The sequence below is a fragment of the Sinohyriopsis cumingii genome, chromosome 17 (genome assembly GCF_028554795.1).
Source record: "Sinohyriopsis cumingii isolate HCF-2022 chromosome 17, ASM2855479v2, whole genome shotgun sequence".
Lineage (NCBI taxonomy): Eukaryota > Metazoa > Mollusca > Bivalvia > Unionida > Unionidae > Sinohyriopsis > Sinohyriopsis cumingii.
In genome coordinates, this window is record NC_142977.1 from 52,498,584 (window position 1) to 52,512,545 (window position 13,962).

Sequence of the window (13,962 nt, forward strand, 5' to 3'; positions counted from 1 at the left end):
TTAATCACTTTAAGATATTTCAATGTATCTTATTAATTTAACATACATTCCACTCGAACGTAATAGTACTAATCTTTTAGGCATTTCACTTTTAATCTTCATATACACTTTTATTATTTTCATATATATATATATATATATATATATATATATATATATATATATATATATATATATATATATATATATATATATATATATATATATATATATATATATATATATATATATATATCTACATATTCATCTGTGTGTGTGTGTATGTTTGTGTGTATTACAGGAGTGTAACGTTTTATCAATAAAGTAAGACGAAATCTCTGACAACATGAATGCACCTTATCGGTAATATAAATGAACACAAGGGAGTCCAACGGTAAGCTGATATAATACTGATATATTACTACCTCCTAACATGTTTTTGGAATATGACCCTGTATCATCGATAGGTTCCATGGTGTAATGGTTAGCACTCTGGACTCTGAATCCAGCAATCCGAGTTCAAATCTCGGTGGAACCTAAGTTTATCTTTTTAATCCTAAAAATACCTTTTCTTAAAGTTTTATGTCGAACAGAAGACAAATGTACAATAGTAGAAGCGAGTATGAGAGGATACATTGTATGTACCTATTTAACGACATACAGTATTGCTTGGAAATGGGTTAGTGCGAAATATGAATCTAGTTTCGCAATAGAGTTGCAACCTAGTGCTCCTTGCTGACAATTCAATAATTCGCACTTAAAAAGGGGAATCTCGCAAATTCTTTGCAACTACATTACGATTTGAAAACAAAGATATCTTGTAATTTCGACTTTGATTTATTAATTGCAATTAAAGAATTGCGCAACGTAAACACATTTCCTTTATGTCTTGATATTGGCTGCGGACCGTTACCTCTTTCTCACTTTTCTAGGCGAGGAGTCAATTACACTGCACTATATGTGTTTCATTATCAATATATGCATATATTAGTCGATATCGATTTTAAATAGCGAATCCCTTTTCTATAATGTGATCTCTACCATGACAACACTGATACTGACCAGCACTCGATACCTTAGAAACTGTATTCGTACACATTTATTATAAATGTCACTAATGTGCAAAGTGTTAAGAGGTACACTTTACGATCACATTGTTGTTATACAAATATGATCTTTTTCTTTTATAGTTGTTCTCTCTCTCTCTCTCTCTCTCTCTCTCTCTCTCTCTCTCTCTCTCTCCCCCACTCTGTGTATTCCAATTTAATGCGTTATGGATACGGATTCAAAGCATAAACCTTCTTGATGGAAACATTTTATATTGCGGACACCAAAAGTTGGTGTCCACAGGGTACTCACCGCTAAATTATTCCTCTGATTCACGTATATGATGGTGATAGGAAAAGAACAAACCTGCGTTGTAAAGCGTTTCCCGCCAAATGTGTGTATATTTATTTTTACTTTTCCATTCAGCAGCCAGTGTGTGCGAACCCGTCACACACATACATATTGCGGTTTGCGCATGTCCTTGCCATTGGATACTGGAATAGCTCTCTTCCTATTGAGTATTATCGCCTCGCTCCTACTACCTCATGCACATGTTTTAGCAAAACAGTAAAGAATACGCATATACTACAACCTACTAATAAGTTTTGAGAAGATGACCCGTTGTAACCTATAGGTTCCATGGTGTAATGGTTAGCACTCTGGACTTTGAATCCAGCAATCCGAGTTCAAATCTCGGTGGAACCTAGGTTTTTTATTTTTATTCAAATACTTTTCTCAAAGTTTCATGTGGAACAGGAGGCGAATGTACAGAAGAAGAAGAAGCGACTTACAGCCCCTTACTTACAACTCAGTAATTCGTACTTACAACTATATATTATCTAAATCCTCTTCAACTACATTACGATTTTTGCACTTAGAAATTTTGTAATTACGACTTTGTTTTCTTAATTGTTCACTTATCGTCAAAGGACAAGGATAACCTAGAAATTGAAAGCTTGCGTTGTCGAACCGCTCCAGTGGCCTAGTGGTTAGAGCGCCCGCCTCGGATGCGGGAGATCGTGGGTTTGATCCCCGGCCACATCATACCAAAGACTTACAAAAAAGGTACTAACAGCTGCCTCGCTAGTCGCACAGCATTAAGAGGTTAGTTTTAGGACTGTTCGGCCTGGTGTCAGGATAATGTGTCTGGGTGGAACATCATGCTACATGTCTGCAGCATGATGCCCCAGTGCTAGACATCACTATAAACTGCCACATTGCAGGCATCGTAGCGATATGACTGAATTTATTTTAAAGCTACGTTAAAAATCTAAATCGGACACACACGTTGTCGGAAATATGGCAGGCATATATGGAGGGGGATTACCGAAATAATTATATGCGTGTATTTACTAATCTTCTATGATGCATTATTGTAAATGGCTGCTTGCAAATGATACTTTCATAATTCTATCAATGTATATTGTATTTTCATTGATGCAAATTGTACGTGGCAGTTTGTAAGTGCTACTTTCCTTCTGCATTATTGTAAATGACTGCTTGCAAGTGCTACATTCATAATTCTAGTCAAGAATTTTCTAATTTTCATTGATGCAAGCTGTAAATGGTTGCTTGCAAGTTTTTCGATCTACTTTCCTTCTGCGTTATTGTATCTTGCGATTTGCCGACAACTGAATTGATTCCGTAGTTTGTCGTATGACAAACGCAATGTCAGTTACTACAAACTTTGTATATTCTGTTTTTGAACTTTACAATTACATCATTCCAACTGCTGTTTTCATACAGATTTGGTCCTGCAACAATGTAAATACTAAGTTTTATCAGTATCGTCTTTGTTGTCCATCTCGTGTCTCTCTAAATTTCTAATTTTTTTCCTTTACGGCATTCATTTTATGTCGATAACTCTTTCACTCCCCTTTTTTAAGGTGTACGTTAGCAACACAGTTTTAATCGTCTCTAAAACCATATGCTTTCTCGAAGATCTAAGCGATTTATAGCACCTTACGAAAACAAAAACGCATCCACAACAACAGGGTGGTCCATCTTTTTCAACCCCAGTTTTGACGCACTGAAGTATTTACCTTCAAAGTTTAAGAAATCTACTTCTTAGTGTCATCTCTCATTACTTGGAAACATTAGTTATTTTAGCAAAGTAAGGATCAGAAATAACAATGATATATTCCCTCGTAATCTTCTTAACGAGTATTCATCGGACGAACCCTGGTTGTAAGGATTGTATTGTACGTCACCCATTTTGACGCACCTCACAGACGTCTTTCTTTTCCTGTGATAATATTGTACATAAGCTCCCGCGAAAATAAAATAATTCAGATCAACATCAATAGCACATAAAAAAGTTTATAGGTAAAATGACATTAAAAACAATTAATCATTCCTTACAGGTGTTATTATTCTTATCATGATCTTCATTTTGGAACATATTTTGCCGCAAAAAAAACCCCAAATAATCAAACTGTGGAAAATCATGTTCGTATCATGATAAAAGTATTTACTTGCGATTAGAATTATTAGATTTAGTGTACAGTTGTTCTCAAATACTTAATTTGCATTGTTAATGTACGGAACCTTAACCTTTGAATGTATTTATATATATAAAAAACAAAAACAAAAAACAGCTTTAAAACTACCTTGCATCCATTAAAACATTTGTCTCTAAAACTGAAAATAATCAGAGACAAAAGATTTTACAGGAGATTTTACTTTTATTTTTTTGTAATTCTTGCCATTATCAAACCAATTAAAATTAATAATTTGGTTCAAGAATTTTGCAAATATAAAGATAGGACCCTTAGGATGTAATTATTCAGCTGCTCTTTGTCATATTAAAGACTTAAGAAAGAAGCTTTAAAGATATTTTGAAATATGAATGTTGCTGTCGATGAGTGTGTTTTGGGACGGTCTTCGGCAAGTATCAACAAAAGAATAAACTCTAATGATCTTGCTCGATAATTATACAGGGTAGAATTTTACAGATCGCTGTCTTTTCATTTGGTTTTGTTCTATTTAATCGCCTACATGTATCATGGGTAGTTGAGGGTGTTTTGGGACAGTCTTTTGCTGTCCTAGGGTAGTCATGGCGTCTTTTATTTGGTGATAATTACCAATATGGGATACACTATATATTTTAAAAAACTCTCCTGATCTTACTCGATAATTATACAATCCAGGATTTTACTGATCACTGTCTTTTATAAGGTTTGATTCAATATAATGGTATACATGTATCCTGGGTAGGTGAGAGAGTTTTCGGACAGTCTTGAGATAGCCCCATTACTTTCAGGGTGACAGATAGAAAAATTAAACTATTGAATGTCTACTTCCTGCATACGTTGTTGGAAATAATCAAACATAAAATTTGCTGACAGATTTGGGGAGGCAAACAAGTGTTAAAACATTGCCTAAACTTTTAGAACACGTTTTGCTTTAATATTCTTTAAAGGAATTGGCTATGAAAAGCTTGAGGACGCATACATTATGGTCAACAAGTGTTGCTTGCTTGACTTTGTGTTAGGTAAAGAACCGAGAGTCTACCATTTTTCTATTAGATGGCTTGTCAAATGGTCAAATGCAGGAATAGGTTGCAGATGTGCCTTAGATATCTTCTGATTGGGATTTCCTACCATTTGACAAGTGTAAGATGAGCTAAGGTACTTCAAAACATCACTTTAATTTTCAGCAAATAAAAACGATTCAGGATCTTGTGATAAGTCTTACTGACACCAAATGACCAGCTTAAGGGGTTTTATGGGCTATACTATGCATGTCCTGTCCATATGCCTTCGGAACAACACTTTCACCAGCAGGTGCATCGGTTGCCGCCATTTTCTCATAATGAACCCATTTTTCACAAAGTAATAAACTGGTACTTGTGTGGCTTTAATTTTTAAAACCGAGACTTGTGTCTTCTCTGAGGAATACTACTTGGTTGCCTATAACTCACATTAAACTGACTTGCATACTTATAAAGTAGCTGTTACTTTCTGCTCAGATATCTTACAACTGCAGTCAGAAATTGGCTAGTGGTTTCTATTATTCTGTGAAGAAACTAACTTACTTGTGAATCTCTCTCTCTCTCTCTCTCTCTCTCTCTCTCTCTTTGCTGAGTGATTAAGACATTTAAATTATGGAATATACCTTGTCCATTGTTCGAAGGCACAATTACATTAGGGAAAGAGGCCAAATGTAGAATTTCATCTCAGGTTCATAAATAAAATAGTTTTGTGAGGGTCAATGTATCAGATATAACTAATTAGCAAATAAAATATAAACATTTTCATGGGTTTTTGCTCATAGCAAGAGCAAGGAACTTATTTTATTGCCCGCAAAATAAATTCTCCGAAAAGTGAGCATTTTTGTACAGTGTATATATTGAATACAGATCCAACTCAAGGGTTCTACGTATGAGAGCAGGGAAGACATCCGAAAAGCCATATGGACGTCATAGAAAAATCAAGAAAAAGTATCCAAACATCTATATGTCGCGTGGTGGATAGCTTATGAAAGGGTTAGAGGCCAGAATGGGTGTCCGGGGACCCATAGGTTATTGAATGAGACAAAAGACCCTTTTCCGTACTACTAGTGGATTTCATAGAAGAAATATAAAAAACTATGTATAAGAGAATATTGTTTACAGATGATTAGTATGTATTACTGGGTGAAATTGGGAAACTACACTAAAGACTCACATCTCTCAGTTACATGTAACATTGTTTAATTTTATCTAAATTCTAATAATGAACATGTATCTACACTTCTCAGATGTGGATCGATACCATTATCATAATCAGTTAATTTAGAGCCACATTCAGCGTTTTCTTTGATGTTTCTTTTACAAAAGTTAATCAGAATGTACTTTATACCTTAAACAACAAAGGTACTTCATTTGCCTTCTAAAAATTGAATAAGAATATTCCCAGTCGGGTTACAGTTCTTTTCATATTTGGTGTCAATATAATTACAACTCGTGACGTGTTCCCACTGCATAGTTACACTTCCTGTATACATAAGATAAGGCAACTATGTACACTGATAGATACAAGCCTGGGGCAATCTGATTAAATTCAAATCTCCTCTGTCTGACGTGAAGATCTGAGAGCGACCTCTAAGAGGTCATATTCTACTAATTTTGGAATTAGCCAATGGAAATGCAGCTTTCAGAAATTTTAAATTTCCAATCTTTCGGCCCACCACGACGATCTTTAGCACACCGCACAGTCTCCGAAACGCGAAGGTGTAAGACTTCATCTGGTTGGCTGGTAAAATTAGCGATTTTGCTAATAACATAAGTCATCAGAACATGGCCCCTAAATGGCCGCTGTCAGAACTTGGCCTAGAACAGTGGAGACACTTTTTACAAGTGTCTTGTCGACACATGCTACAATGGTTCCATGGTGTAATGGTTAGCACTCTGGACTTTGAATCCAGCGATCCGAGTTCAAATCTCGGTGGAACCTTGAATATTATTTTAAGTTCTTTCTTATTTACATTAATTTAAAGACTTTATTTTATTTTTGTAAATCCTAATGCGAAAGATGAGGTGGGTGTATGCAAATTGAAGCGAATATGATCCCTATGTGTGTCTATTTCGTCATACAACATAGTTTGAAAACCGGTTAGTTCAACAAAGTATGAATAAATTGTCACAATTGTTGAGTTACAAATTAAAAATAAAACAAGCTCGATGCTAAAATGAAGTATGACAATTTCTTCATATTGTCGGAGGATCATCAGCTCTGTCTCTATGTAAGTGTCAGTTAATCGCTGTACATGGTTGTTTGTTCATACATATATAGACCTTTCCATAGCCCTTGGATTTTTCAAAGAAATTTCCGTACGCCCTTGGATTTTTCAACGACCTCACCATACGTCATTGGATTTTTCAACGACCTTTCCATATTTCCTCGGATTTTTCAAGTCTTCGCAGTAATTTACAAAAAATGTTTAATTTTGTTCGCTGAAAATGTCTCCGAAACAACAAATAAACCCTGATCTATTCGGACTACCTCGACAGTTTCTACGAAGATAATGACTGTACGATTGACCTAGAGCTTACGAATGAAAAAGTAGTTAGATGCATTCGCAATTTTTCGGACAATCCTTCTTTCGCAAACAGGTGAGGTGATCCGACTGCAGTTATCGGCATATATTCCAAGGTGTGATCAATAGGATTGACCTCGAAATTGAGAATTTAAAAGGCGCGGCCTGCTGGTTATCACGTGATCTTTTGCCATTACGGTACCGATATCGCCCAGCGCTCCATACTGTAAGGACAATGATATCGATATCAGATGCCGGTGGGCCGGATTGTTTTTCAGTCTGAGGAGACTACAGCCGAAGACGAAGTTAAAGGAAATTATTGTTTTGGTTACCAAGAGGATACCATCACCGTGAATGGCCAAACCCACCTGGCAGTGGACAAGATCACCTGTCTTGGCAGTAGCAGTCGCGTGCAGTCCAAAGCGATGATGAGACAAATGCCAGAATTGCCAAAGCAAGAGTGGCCTGTGGCATCTCACGAGCAAATGTGTTCAGTCCACAAAACTCACGGTACTAATTCAGTTCCCATAGTAAACCTATGTAAACACCATGATATTTAAAATTCAACAACTTAAAGATTGTGAGTGCTCATAATCAAACCTACATTTATAAGTATAGATGAAACCTATATTTATCGGTATAGATGAAATCTGGATGTCAGCTTTTGTGCAGATGAAAGGATATGAGCCGCGGCATTTTCTGGACCAGTATGTGTTTGAAACATGTGCTTTCAATTCCGCACCAAAGAGTCAGGTGCGAATTTTAGTAATGAGTGTTCCAAACTCAAGACGGTAAAAGGACTTAAATTCCATCAATAAAATAATGTCATTTTCAATGGGCTTCCTAATGAAACTCATCTGGATATGATTTCAAGACAGAGTCCCAGACTCTGAGGTTTTCACGTAGACAGGAATATAGAAGAAATATCGCCTTGATGGTTAAATGATGACATATTTAGAACTTTAAAATCTCGGGAAAAACATACTATATCATTATTTATATATAGAGTATTGATCTGCCTAAATTTAGCCTGATAGTCATAAGTGAACTTTATAACTTGATTTTAAATTAGCCAGCATAATTTCATTTTATTTAATCACTTTAAGATATTTCAATGTATCTTACTAATTTAACATACATTCCACTCGAACGTAATAGTACTAATCTTTCAGGCATTTCACTTTTAATCTTCATATACACTTTTATTATTTTCATATATATATATATATATATATATATATATATATATATATATATATATATATATATATATATATATATATATATATATATATATATATATATATATATATATATATATATATATATATACATATTCATCTGTGTGTGTGTGTATGTTTGTGTGTATTACAGGAGTGTAACGTTTTATCAATAAAGTAAGACGAAATCTCTGACAACATGAATGCACCTTATCGGTAATATAAATGAACACAAGGGAGTCCAACGGTAAGCTGATATAATACTGATATATTACTACCTCCTAACATGTTTTTGGAATATGACCCTGTATCATCGATAGGTTCCATGGTGTAATGGTTAGCACTCTGGACTCTGAATCCAGCAATCCGAGTTCAAATCTCGGTGGAACCTAAGTTTATCTTTTTAATCCTAAAAATACCTTTTCTTAAAGTTTTATGTCGAACAGAAGACAAATGTACAATAGTAGAAGCGAGTATGAGAGGATACATTGTATGTACCTATTTAACGACATACAGTATTGCTTGGAAATGGGTTAGTGCGAAATATGAATCTAGTTTCGCAATAGAGTTGCAACCTAGTGCTCCTTGCTGACAATTCAATAATTCGCACTTAAAAAGGGGAATCTCGCAAATTCTTTGCAACTACATTACGATTTGAAAACAAAGATATCTTGTAATTTCGACTTTGATTTATTAATTGCAATTAAAGAATTGCGCAACGTAAACACATTTCCTTTATGTCTTGATATTGGCTGCGGACCGTTACCTCTTTCTCACTTTTCTAGGCGAGGAGTCAATTACACTGCACTATATGTGTTTCATTATCAATATATGCATATATTAGTCGATATCGATTTTAAATAGCGAATCCCTTTTCTATAATGTGACCTTCTACCATGACAACACTGATACTGACCAGCACTCGATACCTTAGAAACTGTATTCGTACACATTTATTATAAATGTCACTAATGTGCAAAGTGTTAAGAGGTACACTTTACGATCACATTGTTGTTATACAAATATGATCTTTTTCTTTTATAGTTGTTCTCTCTCTCTCTCTCTCTCTCTCTCTCTCTCTCTCTCTCTCTCTCTCTCTCCACTCTGTGTATTCCAATTTAATGCGTTATGGATACGGATTCAAAGCATAAACCTTCTTGATGGAAACATTTTATATTGCGGACACCAAAAGTTGGTGTCCACAGGGTACTCACCGCTAAATTATTCCTCTGATTCACGTATATGATGGTGATAGGAAAAGAACAAACCTGCGTTGTAAAGCGTTTCCCGCCAAATGTGTGTATATTTATTTTTACTTTTCCATTCAGCAGCCAGTGTGTGCGAACCCGTCACACACATACATATTGCGGTTTGCGCATGTCCTTGCCATTGGATACTGGAATAGCTCTCTTCCTATTGAGTATTATCGCCTCGCTCCTACTACCTCATGCACATGTTTTAGCAAAACAGTAAAGAATACGCATATACTACAACCTACTAATAAGTTTTGAGAAGATGACCCGTTGTAACCTATAGGTTCCATGGTGTAATGGTTAGCACTCTGGACTTTGAATCCAGCAATCCGAGTTCAAATCTCGGTGGAACCTAGGTTTTTTATTTTTATTCAAATACTTTTCTCAAAGTTTCATGTGGAACAGGAGGCGAATGTACAGAAGAAGAAGAAGCGACTTACAGCCCCTTACTTACAACTCAGTAATTCGTACTTACAACTATATATTATCTAAATCCTCTTCAACTACATTACGATTTTTGCACTTAGAAATTTTGTAATTACGACTTTGTTTTCTTAATTGTTCACTTATCGTCAAAGGACAAGGATAACCTAGAAATTGAAAGCTTGCGTTGTCGAACCGCTCCAGTGGCCTAGTGGTTAGAGCGCCCGCCTCGGATGCGGGAGATCGTGGGTTTGATCCCCGGCCACATCATACCAAAGACTTACAAAAAAGGTACTAACAGCTGCCTCGCTAGTCGCACAGCATTAAGAGGTTAGTTTTAGGACTGTTCGGCCTGGTGTCAGGATAATGTGTCTGGGTGGAACATCATGCTACATGTCTGCAGCATGATGCCCCAGTGCTAGACATCACTATAAACTGCCACATTGCAGGCATCGTAGCGATATGACTGAATTTATTTTAAAGCTACGTTAAAAATCTAAATCGGACACACACGTTGTCGGAAATATGGCAGGCATATATGGAGGGGGATTACCGAAATAATTATATGCGTGTATTTACTAATCTTCTATGATGCATTATTGTAAATGGCTGCTTGCAAATGATACTTTCATAATTCTATCAATGTATATTGTATTTTCATTGATGCAAATTGTACGTGGCAGTTTGTAAGTGCTACTTTCCTTCTGCATTATTGTAAATGACTGCTTGCAAGTGCTACATTCATAATTCTAGTCAAGAATTTTCTAATTTTCATTGATGCAAGCTGTAAATGGTTGCTTGCAAGTTTTTCGATCTACTTTCCTTCTGCGTTATTGTATCTTGCGATTTGCCGACAACTGAATTGATTCCGTAGTTTGTCGTATGACAAACGCAATGTCAGTTACTACAAACTTTGTATATTCTGTTTTTGAACTTTACAATTACATCATTCCAACTGCTGTTTTCATACAGATTTGGTCCTGCAACAATGTAAATACTAAGTTTTATCAGTATCGTCTTTGTTGTCCATCTCGTGTCTCTCTAAATTTCTAATTTTTTTCCTTTACGGCATTCATTTTATGTCGATAACTCTTTCACTCCCCTTTTTTAAGGTGTACGTTAGCAACACAGTTTTAATCGTCTCTAAAACCATATGCTTTCTCGAAGATCTAAGCGATTTATAGCACCTTACGAAAACAAAAACGCATCCACAACAACAGGGTGGTCCATCTTTTTCAACCCCAGTTTTGACGCACTGAAGTATTTACCTTCAAAGTTTAAGAAATCTACTTCTTAGTGTCATCTCTCATTACTTGGAAACATTAGTTATTTTAGCAAAGTAAGGATCAGAAATAACAATGATATATTCCCTCGTAATCTTCTTAACGAGTATTCATCGGACGAACCCTGGTTGTAAGGATTGTATTGTACGTCACCCATTTTGACGCACCTCACAGACGTCTTTCTTTTCCTGTGATAATATTGTACATAAGCTCCCGCGAAAATAAAATAATTCAGATCAACACAATAGCACATAAAAAAGTTTATAGGTAAAATGACATTAAAAACAATTAATCATTCCTTACAGGTGTTATTATTCTTATCATGATCTTCATTTTGGAACATATTTTGCCGCAAAAAAACCCCCAAATAATCAAACTGTGGAAAATCATGTTCGTATCATGATAAAAGTATTTACTTGCGATTAGAATTATTAGATTTAGTGTACAGTTGTTCTCAAATACTTAATTTGCATTGTTAATGTACGGAACCTTAACCTTTGAATGTATTTATATATATAAAAAACAAAAACAAAAAACAGCTTTAAAACTACCTTGCATCCATTAAAACATTTGTCTCTAAAACTGAAAATAATCAGAGACAAAAGATTTTACAGGAGATTTTACTTTTATTTTTTTGTAATTCTTGCCATTATCAAACCAATTAAAATTAATAATTTGGTTCAAGAATTTTGCAAATATAAAGATAGGACCCTTAGGATGTAATTATTCAGCTGCTCTTTGTCATATTAAAGACTTAAGAAAGAAGCTTTAAAGATATTTTGAAATATGAATGTTGCTGTCGATGAGTGTGTTTTGGGACGGTCTTCGGCAAGTATCAACAAAAGAATAAACTCTAATGATCTTGCTCGATAATTATACAGGGTAGAATTTTACAGATCGCTGTCTTTTCATTTGGTTTTGTTCTATTTAATCGCCTACATGTATCATGGGTAGTTGAGGGTGTTTTGGGACAGTCTTTTGCTGTCCTAGGGTAGTCATGGCGTCTTTTATTTGGTGATAATTACCAATATGGGATACACTATATATTTTAAAAAACTCTCCTGATCTTACTCGATAATTATACAATCCAGGATTTTACTGATCACTGTCTTTTATAAGGTTTGATTCAATATAATGGTATACATGTATCCTGGGTAGGTGAGAGAGTTTTCGGACAGTCTTGAGATAGCCCCATTACTTTCAGGGTGACAGATAGAAAAATTAAACTATTGAATGTCTACTTCCTGCATACGTTGTTGGAAATAATCAAACATAAAATTTGCTGACAGATTTGGGGAGGCAAACAAGTGTTAAAACATTGCCTAAACTTTTAGAACACGTTTTGCTTTAATATTCTTTAAAGGAATTGGCTATGAAAAGCTTGAGGACGCATACATTATGGTCAACAAGTGTTGCTTGCTTGACTTTGTGTTAGGTAAAGAACCGAGAGTCTACCATTTTTCTATTAGATGGCTTGTCAAATGGTCAAATGCAGGAATAGGTTGCAGATGTGCCTTAGATATCTTCTGATTGGGATTTCCTACCATTTGACAAGTGTAAGATGAGCTAAGGTACTTCAAAACATCACTTTAATTTTCAGCAAATAAAAACGATTCAGGATCTTGTGATAAGTCTTACTGACACCAAATGACCAGCTTAAGGGGTTTTATGGGCTATACTATGCATGTCCTGTCCATATGCCTTCGGAACAACACTTTCACCAGCAGGTGCATCGGTTGCCGCCATTTTCTCATAATGAACCCATTTTTCACAAAGTAATAAACTGGTACTTGTGTGGCTTTAATTTTTAAAACCGAGACTTGTGTCTTCTCTGAGGAATACTACTTGGTTGCCTATAACTCACATTAAACTGACTTGCATACTTATAAAGTAGCTGTTACTTTCTGCTCAGATATCTTACAACTGCAGTCAGAAATTGGCTAGTGGTTTCTATTATTCTGTGAAGAAACTAACTTACTTGTGAATCTCTCTCTCTCTCTCTCTCTCTCTCTCTCTCTCTCTCTCTCTCTCTCTCTCTCTCTCTTTGCTGAGTGATTAAGACATTTAAATTATGGAATATACCTTGTCCATTGTTCGAAGGCACAATTACATTAGGGAAAGAGGCCAAATGTAGAATTTCATCTCAGGTTCATAAATAAAATAGTTTTGTGAGGGTCAATGTATCAGATATAACTAATTAGCAAATAAAATATAAACATTTTCATGGGTTTTTGCTCATAGCAAGAGCAAGGAACTTATTTTATTGCCCGCAAAATAAATTCTCCGAAAAGTGAGCATTTTTGTACAGTGTATATATTGAATACAGATCCAACTCAAGGGTTCTACGTATGAGAGCAGGGAAGACATCCGAAAAGCCATATGGACGTCATAGAAAAATCAAGAAAAAGTATCCAAACATCTATATGTCGCGTGGTGGATAGCTTATGAAAGGGTTAGAGGCCAGAATGGGTGTCCGGGGACCCATAGGTTATTGAATGAGACAAAAGACCCTTTTCCGTACTACTAGTGGATTTCATAGAAGAAATATAAAAAACTATGTATAAGAGAATATTGTTTACAGATGATTAGTATGTATTACTGGGTGAAATTGGGAAACTACACTAAAGACTCACATCTCTCAGTTACATGTAACATTGTTTAATTTTATCTAAATTCTAATAATGAACATGTATCTACACTTCTCAGATGTGGATCGATACCATTATCATAATCAGTTAA

At 35.3% G+C, this 13,962-nt stretch overlaps 3 non-coding genes across 3 annotated transcripts; all 3 read left to right on the forward strand.

The window, feature by feature from the left end:
- The first annotated feature begins 445 nt into the window (after positions 1-445).
- On the forward strand, positions 446-517 carry Trnaq-cug (transfer RNA glutamine (anticodon CUG)). Its single transcript has one exon. It is a non-coding gene; the product is annotated as a tRNA-Gln (tRNA).
- Positions 518-6,389: 5,872 nt separating this feature from the next.
- On the forward strand, positions 6,390-6,461 carry Trnaq-uug (transfer RNA glutamine (anticodon UUG)). The gene has a single exon. It is a non-coding gene; the product is annotated as a tRNA-Gln (tRNA).
- A 2,122-nt stretch (positions 6,462-8,583) lies between these two features.
- Trnaq-cug (transfer RNA glutamine (anticodon CUG)) lies at positions 8,584-8,655 on the forward strand. The gene has a single exon. It is a non-coding gene; the product is annotated as a tRNA-Gln (tRNA).
- The last annotated feature ends 5,307 nt before the right edge of the window (positions 8,656-13,962 follow it).